We start from the raw sequence: 20,195 nt of genomic DNA on the forward strand, positions 1-20,195 counted from the left end.
CAACCTCATGGCGACATAAGCGGTGATTGACGCCGAAAGCAACCAATCGCGGAATCAAGCTGCTCGGCAGGACCGGAGCTCGGAGATATGGAAGAGTCGCCACCCACGAATGGAAAAATGAACACCGATCCTTTGCGGGAGACCGGTGTGGGTTCGGGAAACTTAGGTACGAGCCGAGAAGGCTAGCTCCTTTCCGGAGAAAGGCTACTAGGCACCCCGACATCGCCCGGTTATGAACCACCGGACTCCTACTCAGCATGTTAGGCGATAACGGACTAATCGTATACTTCTTTAAGTTTAAAATTCATTTGAAACCCTTTTCTTTCTCTTTTTGGAAACCATTTTGAGCATATGATATTGAAAAGCCACATCAGTAAAGAATCACCCATTTATGTTTATACATACACAGAGAGGGGGAAGAAAGAAGTGATTTATTTACAACCGTATTTAAATGTTATGTTGTGTTGTCTATTCTACATTAACTTATTTCCCCAAAACGATGTTTATTACATGGTTCGCACCTTAATCGCCGTTGGAACGATTTAGGTACGTTTTAAAACCCCGTTTGATGAAGCTTACCCGAGTCGCCGTTGGAACGACTCGAGTAATTGAAAACGTTAAAGTAAAAGCCTTTTAATAAGAAAACGTGGTTAAACATACAAGTCAATTTTATTTTGTACAAATTCATTAAGAAAGCGATTCAAAATCTCCATTATTAACAAAGAAAACGATTTTGATTACAATGTTCGCTTAATCCGTCGTTGGAACGGACTAAGGTTTTAAAACGTGGTGTTTAGAAAACGATTTGAAATATCAACCAAAATGACTCTATTTATCTACATTAGAGATTTAAGAAAGCTCATTAGCTTAAATAATTTAATTGAAAACTCTCTTTTTGTGACTTATTTTCCCCACTTATTTAATGGACTCTCTAACTATTATAATTACATCAATAAACACATTTAGGCCCAAAATTTAATTTTTCCAAGTGAAGCCCATTTGAAACATGGACTTATAAATGACCAAAAGAAATAAAGAAAATAATATAGATATATATTTACACATTTTAGCCCAAAAGACATAAAATAAGAGTAAAAGAAAATATATTATCTAATACATATATAAGAAAGAATAATGAAAATAATATATTTATACTTTAAACATAAGAAAATAGTGAATGAAATTCATAAATAGGAAAATAGCCTTTATCACTCAAAATAATTTTATTTAACAATAATTAAGATAACCCAAATATACCCCAAAACTATATATATATACATAACTAATATAATCCTAATGTCAAAAAGACTATATGTTCATCCCCCAATATCTACTAATTATCTCCCAAAATGCCCAAGTAAATAACATTTAAAATAGAATTTAATGTAATTTAAATGAATAATAATAAAAAAGAAAGTAATATGTGCATATACAAAAAATTAGAATAAAAAATGGAATACCAATCTCCTAAAATAATTATATATGTTGAAGTTTTAAAACAATTTGAAAAGAATATATTACATTATTATATATTTATATACTAAGGATTAAAAGTCTAAAAATTAAGGAAAAGGGACCGAAATGGCATTTTTTACATTTTGGCAGATTTACCGACGGAAAATCCGTCGGTAAACAGCATTTAGTGACAGAATTGACAAATTACAGCAGCACTCCAATATTTTCCAGATTTATTCAAAAGCTTTAAATTAAATCTAATTCAATCGTTTTGGACTTCCGAACTACCAAAGATGGATCATAGTCGAAAACGGAAGTTCCTAAAACGATGTTTTTATTTTAAAACGTTATTTGAAAACCTCTTTTAAATTAAAAACTTATAATTACAACATTTTCGACACCCGAACTACCTTTTTATCGGATCACGGTTCGTATTGGGATATCCAAAACGAGGTTTTTATTTTAAAACAAAACCCGAGTTTTATTTAACACGAAACGAAAATTAAATAAATACGTTAATTAAATAAAACGTGACAAAATAAATAAATAACTAAATGAATAAAAACTATAGCATAAAAAAATAAATAGAAGGAGAGAATAAATTAAATAAAATAAAGAGTCTAGTCCTCGGATAATACCTTTGATTCGGTATCTGACAGTCGAAGCCGATTGATTCCATGAACCGCGAGCTCCCGATATTAATAAAAATTTAGTAAAAATTGAACTTAGGAAATTTGGAATTTTTGAGAAAAAAAAATATTTTTCTCAAAAAAAATCCACTCTCTCTCTCTCTAAAAATGTTTAGAGTGAGAAAGTTTTCCCCAAAAAAAAAGCCTTCCTCTTCACCTTGGGATCCGTGCTCTTATATAGGGAAACGGATCCCGGAACAATGGGCGACGCCCAAAAAAAATTGGGCGTCGCCCATTGTGGTTGGGCGGCCGCCCAACCTAGTGTTGGGCTACCGCCCAACCTTGTTGGGCGGCCGCCCAACATGAGTTGGGCGGCCGCCCAATAATGTTGGGCGATCGCCCAACGGCGTTGGGCGAGCGCCCAACGCGAGGTTGGGCGCCCGCGCCCAACCCTCGTCGGGCGTCCGCCCGACGCGTTGGGCGTTCGCCCGACGTGGTTGGGTGCCCGCCCGGACCTGGCAATTGTCGTGTTTCGTGTCAAAATCGTGTTATCTCATATTTATGTTCCATATGGTTTTATATGTTATAAATGTTAGAAAAATGACTTTCGTGTCAATCGTGTCGTGTCAGTCGGGTTGGCTCTGTTTTCGTGTTTTCGTGTCAGAAATTGCCACCTCTACGCCCGGCGACCCCCGGGGCGTGCCCCGCGCCGTCGGACGCGTCCACTCCGTGGCCGCCGAGCGCGCGTTCCGCGCAGCTAGACGCTTGCGCGTCGCGGCCGCCGAAATAATTTTCAAATTATCTTTAAGCCTTTTTGATATTTCAAATATTTCAAAAAAAAAAAAAAAATTACGCGCGCCTCGCGCCACTAGGCACGTGTGCTCAATGGCCCACGAGGGCGGGCACCGCCAGTGGTCCCAGGCATTGCCCCGGGCGTCGAGAGCGTGCCACTCGCGGTGCGTCCGACGGACGCCGCGCGCACGTCTCGAGCCGTCAAGCGGGCGTTCGACCATTGTCGTCCGCGTGCGGGATGCCGTTGCGTGCCCGCGCCGTGCCGTTAATTTTCCTCAGCTTATTATTCTTTATATATTTTTCAAAACTTCCGGAATCAATCGCTTCGACCGTCTTGTTTCAGGTTTTCGTCACAGGTCCTCCGACTCGGTGTCTACAGTTGCCCCTACTTTTCTATTTTGACAGTGATGTGTGTGGTTCGAAAACGTTTTTGCTAACGTAACACATGCAATGTAAAACATATAAAAGTAAAAGACACGTAACGAGTAGGAGGAAACATACCTGACCTTTGCGCTACGCGCTCTAGCGTTGCTCTCTGACTGCATCAGACTCTGCTTCGGGCTGCACCCTAGTTCGCGATCGTGGGGATAATGGCTAAATAGCTACCCTAGTTTATGACCGCGGGGATAATGGCTAAACAGCTACCCTATTTCAAGATTACGGGGATAATGGCTAAACAGCTACCCTGATTTACGACTGTGGGGATAATGGCTAAACAGCTACCCTGATTTACGACTGTGGGGATAATGGCTAAACAGCTACCCTATTTCAAGATCACGGGGATAATGGCTAAACAGCTACCCTATTTCAAGATCGCGGGGATAATGGCTAAACAGCTACCCTATTTCAAGATTACGGGGATAATGGCTAAACAACTACCCTATTTCAAGATTGCGGGGATAATGGCTAAACAGCTACCCTATTTCAAGATCATGGGGATAATGGCTAAACAGCTACCCTATTTCAAGATCACGGGGATAATGGCTAAACAGCTACCCTGATTTACGACTGTGGGGATAATGGCTAAACAGCTACCCTATTTCAAGATTGCGGGGATAATGGCTAAACAGCTACCCTATTTCAAGATCACGGGGATAATGGCTAAACAACTACCCTATTTCAAGATCACGGGGATAATGGCTAAACAGCTACCCTATTTCAACGGTCTTAGGTAAATATGGCTCAAAAGCAACTCCGGTCTGCGACCATGAGTCAGATGGCTCAAAAGCAACTCCGATCTGCGACCGTGAGTCAGATGGCTCAAAAGCAACTCCGGTCTGCGACCGTGAGTCAGATGGCTCAAAAGCAACTCCGGTCTACGACCGTGAGTCAGATGGCTCAAAAGCGACTCCGGTCTACGACCGTGAGTCAAATGGCTCAAAAGCAACTCCGGTCTGCGACCGAGAGTCAAATGGCTCAAAAGCAACTCCGGTCTGCGACCGAGAGTCAAATGGCTCAAAAGCAACTCCGGTCTGCGATCGTGAGTCAAATGGCTCAAAAGCAACTCCGATCTGCGACCGAGAGTCAAATGGCTCAAAAGCAACTCCGGTCTGCGACCGTGAGTCAAATGGCAAAAAAGCGAGTTCTGTTTCTGGATTTTCTTACCACACGGTTGTCTGTATTTTCTCACTAGAGCTATCATCTCGACGATTCGATGGGCACACGTCTGAGTCCGAAATGAAATAGACTACTGATTGTTTTTCTGTTGACTGTCGTCTGTATTTCGACTGGTGTCACTGTTCTGTCAAAATTAGCTGTTGTCTGGAATTGATATTTTGACAATGTTAGTCACTGTCTGGGAGAAATGCAGGCTGAAACGGACTGCAAATCGGAGGTTTGTGCACCTGGTAATTAATTATTTACTTTTTTACCTTTATGTCAAATCGTACTTTTTTCACTATTTACGGGAATGTCATTCCCTTTTCCTATATAAGGTGGTGGGGTTTCATTTCAACCCCACACCTTCTCTCTCCTCTTTCTCTCACTAGACTTCAATTTGGATTATTCTCGGGATGGATTTAGACGAATGGGATGGCACCCGAGGCATGGACGAGGTTTATGTAAACCTGGATAGAGTGGATACCTTCCACGACCCTACAACACACTTGAGCAGGACACGCTGCAACGAGGTAAGTGGTTTCTCACTTTTATTTGATTTGAACTCTAGGATTTAGCACTCCTATACGAACATGATTTGCATGCTAACTCTTAGACTGTCTTAGAGGACTTTAGCTAGAAAACGTGAATTCCTTTATTTACACGTAACACCTGTTTGTTTTTGTAAGAATGCGCGCTATATGCATGTGAATAGTACACTACGAATTTATGCATGTTAACAGTAAAAACGATGTGAATAGTAAAAACGTGAATAGTGAAAACGTGAATAGTAAAAACTTAGCTAATGCACGTGAATAGTAAAACCGTGAATAGTAAAAACTTAGCCAACGCACGTGAATAGTAGAACGTGAATAGTAAACAACGTGAATAGTAAAAACGTGAATAGTACGCGTGAATAGTGACAACGTGAATAGTAAAACTTAGCTAACGCACGTGAATACTAGAACGTGAATAGTGCACGGGAATACTAAGCACGTGAATAGTACACGTGAATAGTAAAACTTAGCTAACGCATGTGAATAGTAGACGTGAATAGTGCACGTGAATAGTAAAAACTTAGCTAATGCACGTGAATAGTGCACGTGAATAGTAAAAACTTAGCTAATGCACGTGAATAGTGCACGTGAATAGTAAAAACATGAATAGTGACAACGTGAATAGTGCACGTGAATAGTAAAAACTTAGATAATGCACGTGAATAGTAGAACCTAATCTATGCTCCTCGTCGCCGCAGACGAGAGTGGATCAAAGAATTGACTCAACCTTACGTGAAGGACCCTACATGAGAGATTTTTGCAGAAAATTGGTCCTAACTAACCGGATGTCTCTAGGTTAGAAAATGGAAGAATACCTAGTCTTAACGCGTTCTTTTCAATTGCCTGCTTTAGGAGCTGTATTTAAATTTTCTTATCTTGTTCTTTTTTTAGTTCATTGAGATTTCGGGGACCACCACCGAGGTTCTCTCATGGTATGATAGGCTAGGTGCCGCGGCGAGAGCCTGTGTGCAGGAGTTGGGCTTCGAGCCCTTTATTGCAGCGCTGCCCCGCACCAACGGGGTGTGTGATCCTTTTGGCCTACGGGCCTTATGCGAGCGGTGGGTTGACTCGACCCACACCTTCCACCTTTCCTTTGGGGAGATGACCATCTCGCCTCGAGATTTTTCGCTGTTGACAGGATTGCGAGGGAGCAACACTCCCGTCCCTTTCCACTTTGGTATGATGCGACCCCGGGTCGACCCTGCTAGGCTTGCTACCTTGATTGGACCGGGAGTTCGTCTATGCGCCAAGTCTACTCCGGCGAAGTTTGTCTCTACCACGAGCCTCTTGAGTAGACGCGATTTCTGCAAGACTGACGCTACCGACCTGGCGGTTCGTAGTTTCTTAGTATATGCTCTGAGTGAGACGATTTTCCGCACGAAGGGCGGGAAGGTACACGCAGGTCTTATTCAGGCACTTAGCGATCTGGATGCAGCGGCTTCTTATGATTGGGCAGGGGCAGGCTTAGCCTTTCTTTACAAGTTCTTGGATCTGACTTGCCGGAAGCGCAAGGACTTCGGCGGTTATACCTTTGCCCTGTTGGTACGTGATGCCTTCTTGACTTATCCGTCTTATCTTTTTCGCATTTTTCACACTCCTAGTCCTTGTTTTTACCGCAGGTGTGGGCATACGAGAGACACATCCTTCCTAACCGGTCTCGACCTCGACCGAGAGTGCCGAGGCCGCCATTTATGACTCGATGGAGGGACTTCGACTTGAGCGCTGAGAGGAGTCGGACAGTGTCGCATCGTGCCAGATTTTGGTTTGAGCCTTTCTGACTTTCTCTTTGTGTATTTTGCTTTAGATTCAGTTCAGGTGGGATGACCTCGACTTCGGCCCTGAGTATGCATACGTGTCGATGATCCAGGAGCAGCAGTGTGTGCTCACCGGCCCCTGCGTGCGGGCGTGGTATCTAGGGGATCGAGGCATTACCGGGGTTAGAGACGCTCATTGGACGCCGGGTGAGATCCCCATCTCTATGTTCGCGGTACGGACTCTGCCCTTATCGACCATTCGTCGAGATCTGACCCGCCGTTTTGTCGGTAGAGTGGTCTGGATTCATGCCGGGGGCCGCGAGCCTTATTTGTCTACTTTACTGAGCGCGAGGGATGCCCCTGCGGCAGCGATGGAGGTAGATCCAGTGGCGGACGTGTTTTCGAGAGAGGCGGTCGAGGCCGTCTTTGGTCAGGCGGAGGTTCCGGTAAGTGATTCCGCCCTCTTTTCATTTTATTCATGATATGCTCGGAGGTTTTATTGTGTGTTTTTTTTTTTTTTTTTTTGCAGGAGGGATCTTGGAGGAGTGCCCACTTATCTGATTTTTTTGATGGCACTCAGACTCAGACACCAGCGCGCGAGCAGCCCTACTTCATCGGCGAGTCCTCCAGCGCAGCCCGACCGGGGAGGTCGTCCATAGGCGTGCCTATACCAGGCTACGGGAGGGATTATGCTACGATCCGCTATGACGAGTCTGGGACACCTTATGCGGGATTTGAGGCGGCCCCTCCTATCTTCTCCTCGAGGGTCCCGTTTGATCCCTCGGACGCTTCACTGACCACTAGGGAGACCTGTACAGACTACGTGGATCTATCCGGCTTCCTACGAGATTGCCTCAGCTTGCGCTGCACCGACCACCTGGTATGTATCATTATTGTACTTTAGTGTAGTGAAATGTATGCATGTATGTATGATTTATGTTTTTGCCTATGCTGCCTCTTATTTGTTTTTTGTTTGTTTTTTTTTTGTAGAGTGATCTTCATGCCCATGAGCGGAGACAGAGTGAGCTAGTGCGAGAAGCTGATGCCCGAGTTGGTCGTGTGTATCAAGAGAGGAACGACCACTGGTCGGGAGTGATGCGACGGGAGACTGAGGGTTGCCTTGCCGTCGAGGAGAGGGCGCGTGATGAGTCGATGAGATGCCTTGCTGCAGAGGAGAGAGCATGAGCTGCTGATGAGAGAGCACGGGTTTCGGATGAGAGAGCGCGAGCTTCTGATGAGAGAGCGCGTGCTGCCGAGGAGACACTATCTGCGGAGCGGGCATCTCACCTGAGAGATTTTGAGAACTATTGGGACTTCCCTCCGTATTAGGCTCGTAGCTTTCATTGTTGCTTTGTAGCTTTTATTAGGGTTTCTCCGATGTATAGCTGATGTATAGGGAGTGGGGTGGATAGTAGGTAGGCTTTTTGTGAAAAGTAGGATAGGAAATGTATAACTCGTGATTCATATTACCATGCCTTCAGTAGATTATGATGATTCCAATCATTCTCGTCAAATATATTCATGCCTTTATTTATTTACAAACAACAGAAATACTTAGTCTCTTATACATTGTTTTTGTAATTGCTCAAGTTATAACTATTGTTACCAGGACCCGCCTTTCGGTTTTCGGATCCCGGCGATTTTCCTCCTCTCCTTTTACTATCCCGGAATTTTTAAATGAGCGCCCTTTCGGGTTTTCACCCATTGGGATTTCCCTTATTGTTGCATAGGTCGCCCTTTGCGGGTTTTCGACCTATCGGGAATTTTTCTTTATTTTTTTTTTTTTTTTTTTACGAAAAGTATTTCTTAAGCCTATCCAGATTGGTAGGTTCGGAGAATTCCATACCGTCCATTGTGGTTAACTTCACCGCTCCTTTGCTTAGTATCTTCTTCACGACGAATGGTCCTTCCCAGTTAGGCCTGAACTTCCCCCTCGGGTCGGTGTGCGTCACACGGATCTGTTTCAGCACCAGATCTCCTTCTTTGATAGGGCTGGTCTTGACTTTTTTATTGAAAGCCCGAGCCATCCTTCTTTGATACAACTGTACATGGTAAAGGGTTTCCATCCTTTTCTCATCAACTAAAGCCAACTGCTCGCATCGCCTCTTTACCCATTCCGCCTCGGGAATTTCTGCTTCCACTGCGATGCTCAACGATCGCTTTTCGATCTCAATCGGCAAGACTGCTTCTGTTCCGTATACCAAAGAGAATGGTGTTGCCCCAGTCGAGGTTCTGACTGTCGTGCGATAAGCCCACAATGCGAGAGGGAGGTGCTCATGCCAGTTCCGATGTGATACTACCGTCTTTACGAGGATCCTTTTAAGGTTCTTATTAGCTGCTTCTACTGCCCCATTAGCCTGTGGACGGTACGGAGAAGACCTGTGATGTTCAATGCCATATTCTCGGAAAAGATTCCTTACTTCCCCCTGAAACTGGACTCCGTTATCCGTGATCATGTGATGAGGCACTCCGAACCTGGTGATCAAGTGTTTTTCAATGAACTTTCTCATCTGCTTGGATCCCAGTTTGCTAAACGACTCTGCTTCTACCCACTTGGTGAAATAATCGATGGCGACTGCAATAAACTTATGTCCATTTGAAGCATTAGGCCTTACTTCACCGATGATGTCAATGCCCCAGGCAACGAATGGCCAAATAGGTGCTAGCACATGTAGTTCCATGGCCGGAAGATGACTGCAATCACCGTGGATTTGACAATCGTGACATTTCTTCGCATACTCGTTACAATCTCTTTCCATGGTGAGCCAATAAAAGCCTTGCCTAATAATTTTCTTAGCTAGTACTGCTCCTCCCATATGGGCTCCACAAATTCCCGAATGTACTGATTCCATCGCCTCGCGGGCTTCCCCCGCATCCAAGCATCTTAGTTGTAATCCATCAATGTGCCTTTTGTAAAGCAAGTCGTTATGGATGACGAACTGACGAGCTAGCCTTCTAATCACAGCTTGATCCCTAGGTTCCGACTCTGTCGGATATGTTCCATCTTTCATGAAGTTCACGATATCGAAATACCACGGTTTTTCATCTGCCCCTAACAGCATTACGTCTTCGTAGCACGGTTTGTGAGATCTTCTCAATACCAATGGTTTCGAAACAAGGTTCCGGGGGTTGTCCCAAACTGACACCAAAGTAGCCAAGGCATCCGCCGCCTGGTTCTGTGCTCGAGGAATATGATAGAAACGACATTCCTTGAATCTTCGTGCCAACCCTCCTAGCTGATCTAGATACGGGCGTAGCCTTTCTTCTCTCACTTCCCAGTTCCCTTGTGCCTGTCCGATGATCAACTTGGAGTCACCCCAAATTTCGACATATGATGCTCCCAGTGCTGCTAATGACTCCAAACCATAAATGCACGCTTCATATTCGGCCATATTATTAGTAAGAGGGAAGGATAACTTCTTCGCCATCGGGATTCTTTCTCCTTCAGAGGAGATAAGTAGTACTCCTACTCCGGCTCCCTTCGAATTAACTGCTCCGTCGAAGAACATTTTCCACGGTATAACTTCGATTGCATTCAAATGTTCATCGGGGAAATCATAGCTTATCTCTTCTTCTTCTGTATTCAGGGGTTGATTAGCCAAAAATTCTGCCACGGCCCTTCCTTTGATAACCTTCTTCGTTACATATTCAATGTCAAACTCGGACAAAAGCAACAACCATCGGGCTAACTTCCCGATCAAGGATGGAGTTCGGTACAGATACTTCACGGGGTCCATCCGAGAAATAATGATCACTTTATACGATTGGAAATAGTGCCGCAGTTTCTTCGTCAACCACACCACTGCCACACATGTCTTTTCGATCATGTTGTATTTGAGCTCATACTCCAGGAACTTCTTACTCAAATAATACACCGCGTGCTCCACGCCGGTGTCTCCCTCTTGAGCCAACATTGCTCCGATAGATCGCTCCTCAATTGCTACATAGAGGAGAAGTGGCTTTCCCAGTTTAGGCGGTCTCAACACTGGCGGATTAGACAAGTAACTTCGGACACTCTCCAACGCTTGTTGACACTTATCATTCCAAACGACGGGTTGGTCTTTCCTTAGAAACTTAAAGATTGGCTCGCAGATTGCGGTGAGTCTTGCTATGAACCGGCTGATATACTGAACCTGCCCCAGAAACCCCCTCACTTCCTTCTCACTTCTCGGCGCTGGCATTTCCTTTATAGCCTTCACTTTATCGGGATCCACCTCGATTCCCTTATTTCCGATTACATAGCCTAAGATTTTCCCCGACGAAACGCCGAAAAAGCACTTCTTCGGGTTTAACCTTAGCTTGAATTCTGCAATTCGGGCCAAAAACTTCTCGAGTGCGGCAAAATGCCCTTCTCTTGTCTCTGATTTGACCATCATGTCATCCACGTAGACTTCTACCTCTTTGTGTATCATGTCATGGAACAGTGCTGTGGCCATTCTCTGATAGGTTGCCCCGGCATTTTTCAAACCAAATGGCATTACTCTGTAACAGTATGTTCCCCACTCTGTTGTGAACGAGGTTTTCGCTTTGTGCTTTTCGGCCATCTGAACTTGCATGTAGCCCATGAAACCATCCACATTTGTGTGTAAGACGCTTGATGCTGCACTGTCGATCAATACATCGATATGAGGCAAGGCGAACTCATCCTTGGGGCATGCCTTGTTAAGATCTTTGTAATCCACGCACATCCTCACTTTGCCATCCTTTTTCGCAATGGGCACTACATTTGTGACCCAAAGGGGATAGTCGATCACTTCGATGAATCCTGCTTCTAACTGCTTCTTCACCTCCTCTCTGATCTTATCTGCCCATTCGGGTCTCATACGTCGGAGCTTCTGCTTTACGGGCCTTGCCTCGGGATATGTTGGAATACGGTGAGTTACGATTGATTGATCGATTCCAGGCATGTCTTCGTATGTCCACGCAAATACAATTTCGTATTTTTTAATTATTCTCTCAAATTCTTTTCTCTCTTCAATAGTTAATTCTTGAGCAATTTGTATAAGTTTAGGATTTTCATCCGTACCAAGATTGAAAGTTGACATTTCTATTGTATTGATTTCAAATGTAGGCATGTTATATGAATGAGAATGCATGGAATGATCATGATCAACATCAAGCAAGTAAGCAAAATCAGAATTCATTTCATTGATAGCGTGGGTGATTACATCATCAGACTCAAACAAAGCAGTAATACAATTTTCATCTCAATATCTTTGGGCTTCTCATGAACTTTGGAGGTACTAGGCTCATCTCTCACTCCTGCAGTTGCTTCAATGGTAATGACCTGCTCCTCGGCATTTGAATCCAGCATCATGATCTCCTCGACAAAGCAGCTTGCCTTTCCTTTGCCCCAGTCGGTGACATCATTGAAGATTTCAAACCTTGGCAGAATCTTTCCTTCCGTGCTAGTCCACGACTCGGAGGTTCCCGAATATGGCTTTCCATGCCCCTCGCTTACAAAATGCTTCCTCAAGCCTATTTTTCCTTCTGCACTCATGTTGGATGGACTTCCCTGCTCATATCCCAAACCCCTCCGGGTTTTCTGACTTTTAAAATCCAGAAACTCCGACAACCCTTGATGGTGTGCTCCTAATCCCATTCCCGGGATGAAACCTCCCTTCATCATCTTCACCACATCGGTGGTCATGCTCGACTCGTAAATCCCAGAGACTTGGAATCCGGAGAAAAGTTGAGGCTCAATTCCCAATGCTGCCACCGAGCTCAGTTTCTCAGCTCTAATTGTAACTATCTCCTCCCCGAAGGGGAACTTAATCATTTGGTGGAGCGTGGAGGGTACACCTCCCAGCTTGTGGAACCAAGGGCGTCCCAACAACACAGCAAAAGTTACCGGGATGTCCAATACTGTGAACTCAGTCTCTTCCTCATGCGGCCCTACCTTCAATTTGGCCTTGAAAACTCCTTCAATATGCCTACGGCTGTCATCGTATGCTCTGATCACTGTTTCAGAAGCTGTCAAATCTCCTCTCTCCACTCCCAACTTGGACAAGAGCTTCAAAGGACAAACATTAATGGCCGATCCATCATCGACCATAACACAGCTAGTCTTCTTCCCGTTGATTTCCGCTCGGATATACAATGGCTTATTGTGAGCCTTCCCCTCTTCTGGGAGATCCTTGTCGGTAAATGTGATCTCAGTCCTCTTTCGGGCCATAATTGCCCCTACTAGCGCTGTCGGCTCGGTATCGGTGGAAATAACCAAATTCTGCAACTCTTTCATCAGATTTTCACGATGGTACCTAGAATGGCATAAAACTTCCCAGACCGTAGACTTAGCTTGCGTCTTCTTCAACTGTTCAAGAACTTGGTCATCGGGCTTAGGAGCCGACCCTTCTCCAATCTCAGTCTCTACCATTGGTGCCTTTCCCTCGACCACACGACCTGATCTCGTCATCACCGCAACTTCCGGCTCGTCCTCCGACTCGTCCCAAATGTTAATAGGAACCCTTCGATTGGCATCCTCCTCGTCCGAGGAACTCGCCCAAATGTCTACGACCATTAAATCCATGACGTGAGGAACACTCGGATTCAGGAAAAAGGGATCCGCTGATCCGTACAAAGCCCAACCTATCAACTCATCATAGTCACGGAGGGACACCCGGCTCATTCTCCTTGCGGCCAACGGAATAGCGCCTCGTTGTATGCACATAAGCTGCACCTTATCGCTCATTGTCTCATTACACTGCTCATAACGGTGCCTCCACCTCCTAGCATAATCCACAAAATGTTCCTCGGGGAATTGCCTAATCCTGTCCAAATCATCCAGGGATCCCATCCACGGAATGTACATTTCGTATCTCGCCACAAAGGCATTTCTGAGTGGTACCCAATGACACATCTCTTCCTCCGACAGACCCTGATGCCACAATAAGGCTTCTCCCATCAAGGTTTCCGGAAAATGTTCATGCAACTCACACTGTGGGAATCCAGCGTTATACATATGATCGCGGAATATCCTCGCATGCTCTACAGGATCCCGGTATCCACCATACCTAGGCATTGCTAACACCGCATCAGGTGTTTGGTAAGACGGGGAATCAGGAGTTTGCTCTGCTAGCATCCATACCGTATGTTCCTTGATAAATCTCTTCGTCATAGCTGCCCAATCGGTCTTAACATACATCGGCAGCGACATGTACCACATCAGCGGTTCACCCATCAATGAATTACAAAACAAGCTAGTGATCTCTTCCTCTTTGAAACCCAAGGCTGTCATAGCCGACAAATAGAAGTGAAGGTGCTCCATAGGGTCCTTATTGCCGTTATACTTGCTCACCCTTGGCAATGGACGCTTGATGGGTCCAATCTGCATTGCAAAGTGCTCCGCGGTTCTATCCTCAGCTCTCTGATACTTTTCAAGAAACAAATCCGACAATCGATCCCAATCGTGCTTGCAAGAGTCGGGCCATGAATGGAACCATTGCAAAGGCTCACCTACCAGCGAATGGTGGAACCACTGAGCAATTTCATCTACCCCGAAGGATTCAATAAACATGTCGTGCATATACTCACGCAAGTGCACTTCGGGATCCCTTCCTCCACTGAACAAACCCAAATTTGGCACGATAGTCCGCGACGCCCCTTCACCGGTCTTTTCGGCACTATCCTCGTCATATGGTGCTCCACCATCTGATCCCTCCTCCATTGGTTCTTCCTCTTGTTCCTCACCCAAGAAGGACACATACAAACCATTTCCCACATTGCTTCTTTCGACGGAGTCCAACAACTCCTCTACATCTTCCTCAAAAGATTCCATCACTACAGTTTTCGTCAAACCAACTCCGATCACGCTCACCCTATGATTAGGCAATGGATTGAGCCTAACGGAAGGGTTTGCTGACGAAGGATCAGCTATCTTCTTCTCCTCAATCAAATCTTGGATTTCGTGTTTCAGCCTCTCGCAATTCTCAATCGTATGTCCATAACTGCTGTGGAATTCACAATACCCTCTAGCCTGAATCTGCGGAGCGGGTGGTGCCTTGTTATAATGAGTGAGGGCTTTCAACAACCCATTTTTCTGCAATCGTTCGAAAACTTTTGCGTATGTCAGATCAAATTGGGCGAACTGCCTTTTTCCGATAGCATTAAGATCAACCACTTTCACTGTCGCAGATTCCGTACTCGCGCTAGGCCCTCCGGCACTATATCCAGACTTCGTCCACTTGGTATAAGCTTTCTTCGGCTCCCCATCGCCTTCGACAGTCAAGGCACAACTATACATCTGATTGAAATCTGTGAACGGCATATATCTCAACTCATTCTTAATATACGGCAACGTATTGCCAATCACCATTCGGATCTGATCTTGCTCAAGCGGCTTCTGTTTCATGACCGTGGCCTTAGCCCTCCATCTCTTCACGAAGTCTGAAAGGGATTCCCCAGTCTGCTGCTTAGTGCTCTCTAACTATTTCAAAGTGACTTCCAATATGGTGTTAAAACTATACTGAGCGATGAATGACTTCGCTAACTCCTTCCAATCCTTCTTTGTCACCATTGGCAGCGCATGGAACCATGTGAGGGCAGCCCCCTCTAGGTAAGTGTTAAACAGCCCCAAGACTTGATCCTCGGTCAGGATCGTGTGCTTCATTACCGCAACGTATTGATTCATGTGAGCGGTGGGATCTCCAGTTCCATCGAACTTTTTCATGTCAGGGAGCCGGAATTTCAGAGGCAAAGCTGTTGCTGTCAAGCAATTCTTCAAGTTATAGAAATCCTGACTTCCGGAGCTTCCTTCGTGCAAGTCCTGCACTTCCTGTGTGATGTGTTGCCTCCACTCCTCTTCCTTAGATTTCTCCTTCTCTAACTGTTTTCGGACATAATCCTGATAATCCTCCTCATTCCCAAAGCGAGGGCCATCGTTCACCTCATTCTCCGCACGCTTACTACCACTCTTGTTGTCCTTCAGTGCTAACTCAGCTAGCTGGGCCAAGATTGCGGCCAGCTGGTCGTTGATATTGTTCACAGAATTCTCCAATTCAGCCACCTTCTCGTCGGTTGCAGACATACTGACGGAAGACTGAGTATACTCGGATGAAGATGATTCAGGAGCCACAACTACTGATTCGGAACTATCTACTCGCAACTGATCAAACTGTCTGACAAGCCGATTACTCTCGCGAAACCACAACCGCTTAATGATGACGTCTGCGCGAACGGTATCCATTAGTATGTATGCATGATTTCATATGCATGATTCGTGGTGTGTGCGTTTATTTATTTACGATTATAAAATAAGAAGAACAAACGTTAGTTCTATTTACATGTATCACAACATCTCTCTTCCACCCTTATTCCTCCACACACTCGTTGGTCCAGGTCTCTTTCCTAGGATTTTGGTTTTTTGGCTCACATTGCGGTCCAGGGGACGCGTGATGCCGTCGATTATTGTGGGAAAATAAATCATTCATCAGACAATACAGTTCGTTTTGACGTATCAACATTCAGTGACTAAGAAATTGACCAAGTTGGATTGTTCTTTCAGAATAACTCGTCTGTCGTCCTTTCGTGAGACGCATTAATTCGGGTTTTGACTCCCTTTGAGCGCATCTCAGTTTTTAGACGTGGTTCGAGTTATTCTTCTAGTCCAATCGTTCTTTATTATCAATGACTCGTTCCCTTTTGTTTGCGTGGGTTCGTGTCTCGATTTTTGGATTACAACGGGACCTTTTGGATCTATCGAGAGACGTAACCACGTGTTTATTTAGTGATGGAATCACTTTTGGATTTTTTTTTTTTAGGGAACGAACTCATCGCGTAACGCGTTTGTTCTTAGCGTCGAGGATCCGTTTGCTCATTTTGCTACGTGAAAAGACGGCGAGTCTTATTTTGAGCGCACGATAATCTTTCGGCTAATTAAAACTCTTTGTTCCTCCCACTCCACGGGATATATCATCTCAGTGTGGTTATAGAAAATAAACGTTTCGTTGAATCGCGTGTTTATTCGAAGCGAGGATATCACCGTTTTCCTTCCTTTAGGCGCGAATTTAAGCAAACACGTACATCGGGCCATATTTCTTGCAGTTTTGGTAACGGTCGAAATGATCGAGTCGTTAGTCAAAACCCGCAGTCTCGTCCATATGGCGCAATTATATGGTTTGGCTTGATTCGGCTTCGAGATTTTAAACGGGGTATACACTCATTCGAGGCACGTATTCAACGGTATTGGTTTATTTTCTTTAACTACTCTCGGGATTGACATATATCGCAGATTCGGAATGATTTTGGTCTTTTAGTTCATTTTTCTTTTCTTAGTCACCTTTTGCGGACACGTCCATTTCTCTTAAGAATGACGCAAGGCATAACGTAAAAGCTCGTCTTTTATTCGGAAGGGACGGGCTACTTGTGCGAAACTTTTCACGTTACAACAAGGTCGTTCGAAACAGAAATGTTCTTCGTTTTCGTTTCGTCGTGATCTCGTTTTATCCCAATTTATTTAAAGAATGTGAATAACGGCTACCGTTAATATAGTCTCTTGTATCGAAATGTAACTATCCTTAACACCGAACCGATTCATACTAATACGTGCTTACGTCATAACGTATTTCCTGAACACGTGCCTTCGTCGGGACACCGAAAGGGACAAGGCGGGTCGCACATGTTCATTCATATGAGATGACTAAGTCGTCTTTAGTTCAAATCGTTTCGATGTTTTAGGGTAACTAGTATGTCGATTCATGAGTATATATTAACGCATCGTCTCATTTTCTTTACATAGTTTAGGATTAGACACGTATCATGGCGGTTTGAAAACACGAACTGATTCATTTATCACATCAAAAATAGTAACGGGTAATCCTATGGAAACTTCTAAGGCTACTATATGCTGACACGGCTGACCGCGGGACCTCACAGGACCGCACAGATTCGCCCCTAACGAATGGATGGGGACCCTCTGGCGCCTTACTGTAAGGGGGAACTTACGCTATCCTCTTTCGAGCGACAAATGGACTCTCGCTAGAGGTTTCACGGAAATTACCCAAAGGGTTTGCAATAATGCTCGTGAATGCATACGAAAAGAAGTAAAACGATCCGTCCCCGTTAAGGGCTTAGTGCATGCCTTCCGGAATCAAATTTCTCGCTTCCCCAGCAGAGTCGCCACTTGTTAGACGAGGTGCCGCGGCCTAATCTCCCGGGCGGACCGGGGGGTGGACAACCTCATGGCGACATAAGCGGTGATTGGCGCCGAAAGCAACCAATCACGGAATCAAGCTGCTCGACAGGACCGGAGCTCGGAGATATGGAAGAGTCGCCACCCACGAATGGGAAAATGAACACCGATCCCTTGCGGGAGACCGGTGTGGGTTCGGGAAACTTAGGTACGAGCCGAGAAGGCTAGCTCCTTTTCGGAGAAAGGCTACTAGGCACCCCGACATCGCCCGGTTATGAACCACCGGCCTCCTACTCAGCATGTTAAGCGATAACGGACTAATCGTATACTTCTTTAAGTTTAAAATTCATTTGAAACCCTTTTCTTTCTCTTTTTGGAAACCATTTTGAGCATATGATATTGAAAAGCCACATCAGTAAAGAATCACCCATTTATATTTATACATACACAGAGAGGGGGAAGAAAGAAGTGATTTATTTACAACCGTATTTAAATGTTATGTTGTGTTGTCTATTCTACATTAACTTATTTCCCCAAAACGATGTTTATTACATGGTTCGCACCTTAATCGCCGTTGGAACGATTTAGGTACGTTTTAAAACCCCGTTTGATGAAGCTTACCCGAGTCGCCGTTGGAACGACTCGAGTAATTGAAAACGTTAAAGTAAAAGCCTTTTAATAAGAAAACATGGTTAAACATACAAGTCAATTTTATTTTGTACAAATTCATTAAGAAAGCGATTCAAAATCTCCATTATTAACAAAGAAAACAATTTTGATTACAATGTTCGCTTAATCCGTCGTTGGAACGGACTAAGGTTTTAAAACGTGGTGTTTAGAAAACGATTTGAAATATCAACCAAAATGACTCTATTTATCTACATTAGAGATTTAAGAAAGCTCATTAGCTTAAATAATTTAATTGGAAACTCTCTTTTTGTGACTTATTTTCCCCACTTATTTAATGGACTCTCTAACTATTATAATTACATCAATAAATACATTTAGGCCCAAAATTTAATTTTTCCAAGTGAAGCCCATTTGAAACATGGACTTATAAATGACCAAAAGAAATAAAGAAAATAATATAGATATATATTTACACATTTTAGCCCAAAAGACATAAAATAAGAGTAAAAGAAAATATATTATCTAATACATATATAAGAAAGAATAATGAAAATAATATATTTATACTTTAAACATAAGAAAATAGTGAATGAAATTCATAAATAGGAAAATAGCCTTTATCACTCAAAATAATTTTATTTAACAATAATTAAGATAACCCAAATATACCCCAAAACTATATATATATACATAACTAATATAATCCTAATGTCAAAAAGACTATATGTTCATCCCCCAATATCTACTAATTATCTCCCAAAATGTCCAAGTAAATAACATTTAAAATAGAATTTAATGTAATTTAAATGAATAATAATAAAAAAGAAAGTAATATATGCATATACAAAAAATTAGAATAAAAAATGGAATACCAATCTCCTAAAATAATTATATATGTTGAAGTTTTAAAACAATTTGAAAAGAATATATTACATTATTATATATTTATATACTAAGGATTAAAAGTCTAAAAGTTAAGAAAAAGGGACCGAAATGGCATTTTTTACATTTTGGCAGATTTACCGACGGAAACTCCGTCGGTAAACAGCATTTAGTGACAGAATTGGCAAATTACAGCAGCACTCCAATATTTTCCAGATTTATTCAAAAGCTTTAAATTAAATCTAATTCAATCGTTTTGGACTTCCGAACTACCAAAGATGGATCATAGTCGAAAACGGAAGTTCCTAAAACGATGTTTTTATTTTAAAACGTTATTTGAAAACCTCTTTTAAATTAAAAACTTATAATTACAACATTTTCGACACCCGAACTACCTTTTTATCGGATCACGGTTCGTATTGGGATATCCAAAACGAGGTTTTTATTTTAAAACAAAACCCGAGTTTTATTTAACACGAAACGAAAATTAAATAAATACATTAATTAAATAGAACGTGACAAAATAAATAAATAACTAAAGGAATAAAAACTATAGCATAAAAAAATAAATAGAAGGAGAGAATAAATTAAATAAAATAAAGAGTCTAGTCCTCGGATAATACCTTTGATTCGGTATCTAACAGTCGAAGCCGATTGATTCCGCGAACCGCGAGCTCCCGATATTAATAAAAATTTAGTAAAAATTGAACTTAGGAAATTTGGAATTTTTGAGAAAAAAAAATATTTTTCTCAAAAAAAATCCACTCTCTCT

This window comes from Euphorbia lathyris, chromosome 5 (genome assembly GCF_963576675.1).
Source record: "Euphorbia lathyris chromosome 5, ddEupLath1.1, whole genome shotgun sequence".
Lineage (NCBI taxonomy): Eukaryota > Viridiplantae > Streptophyta > Magnoliopsida > Malpighiales > Euphorbiaceae > Euphorbia > Euphorbia lathyris.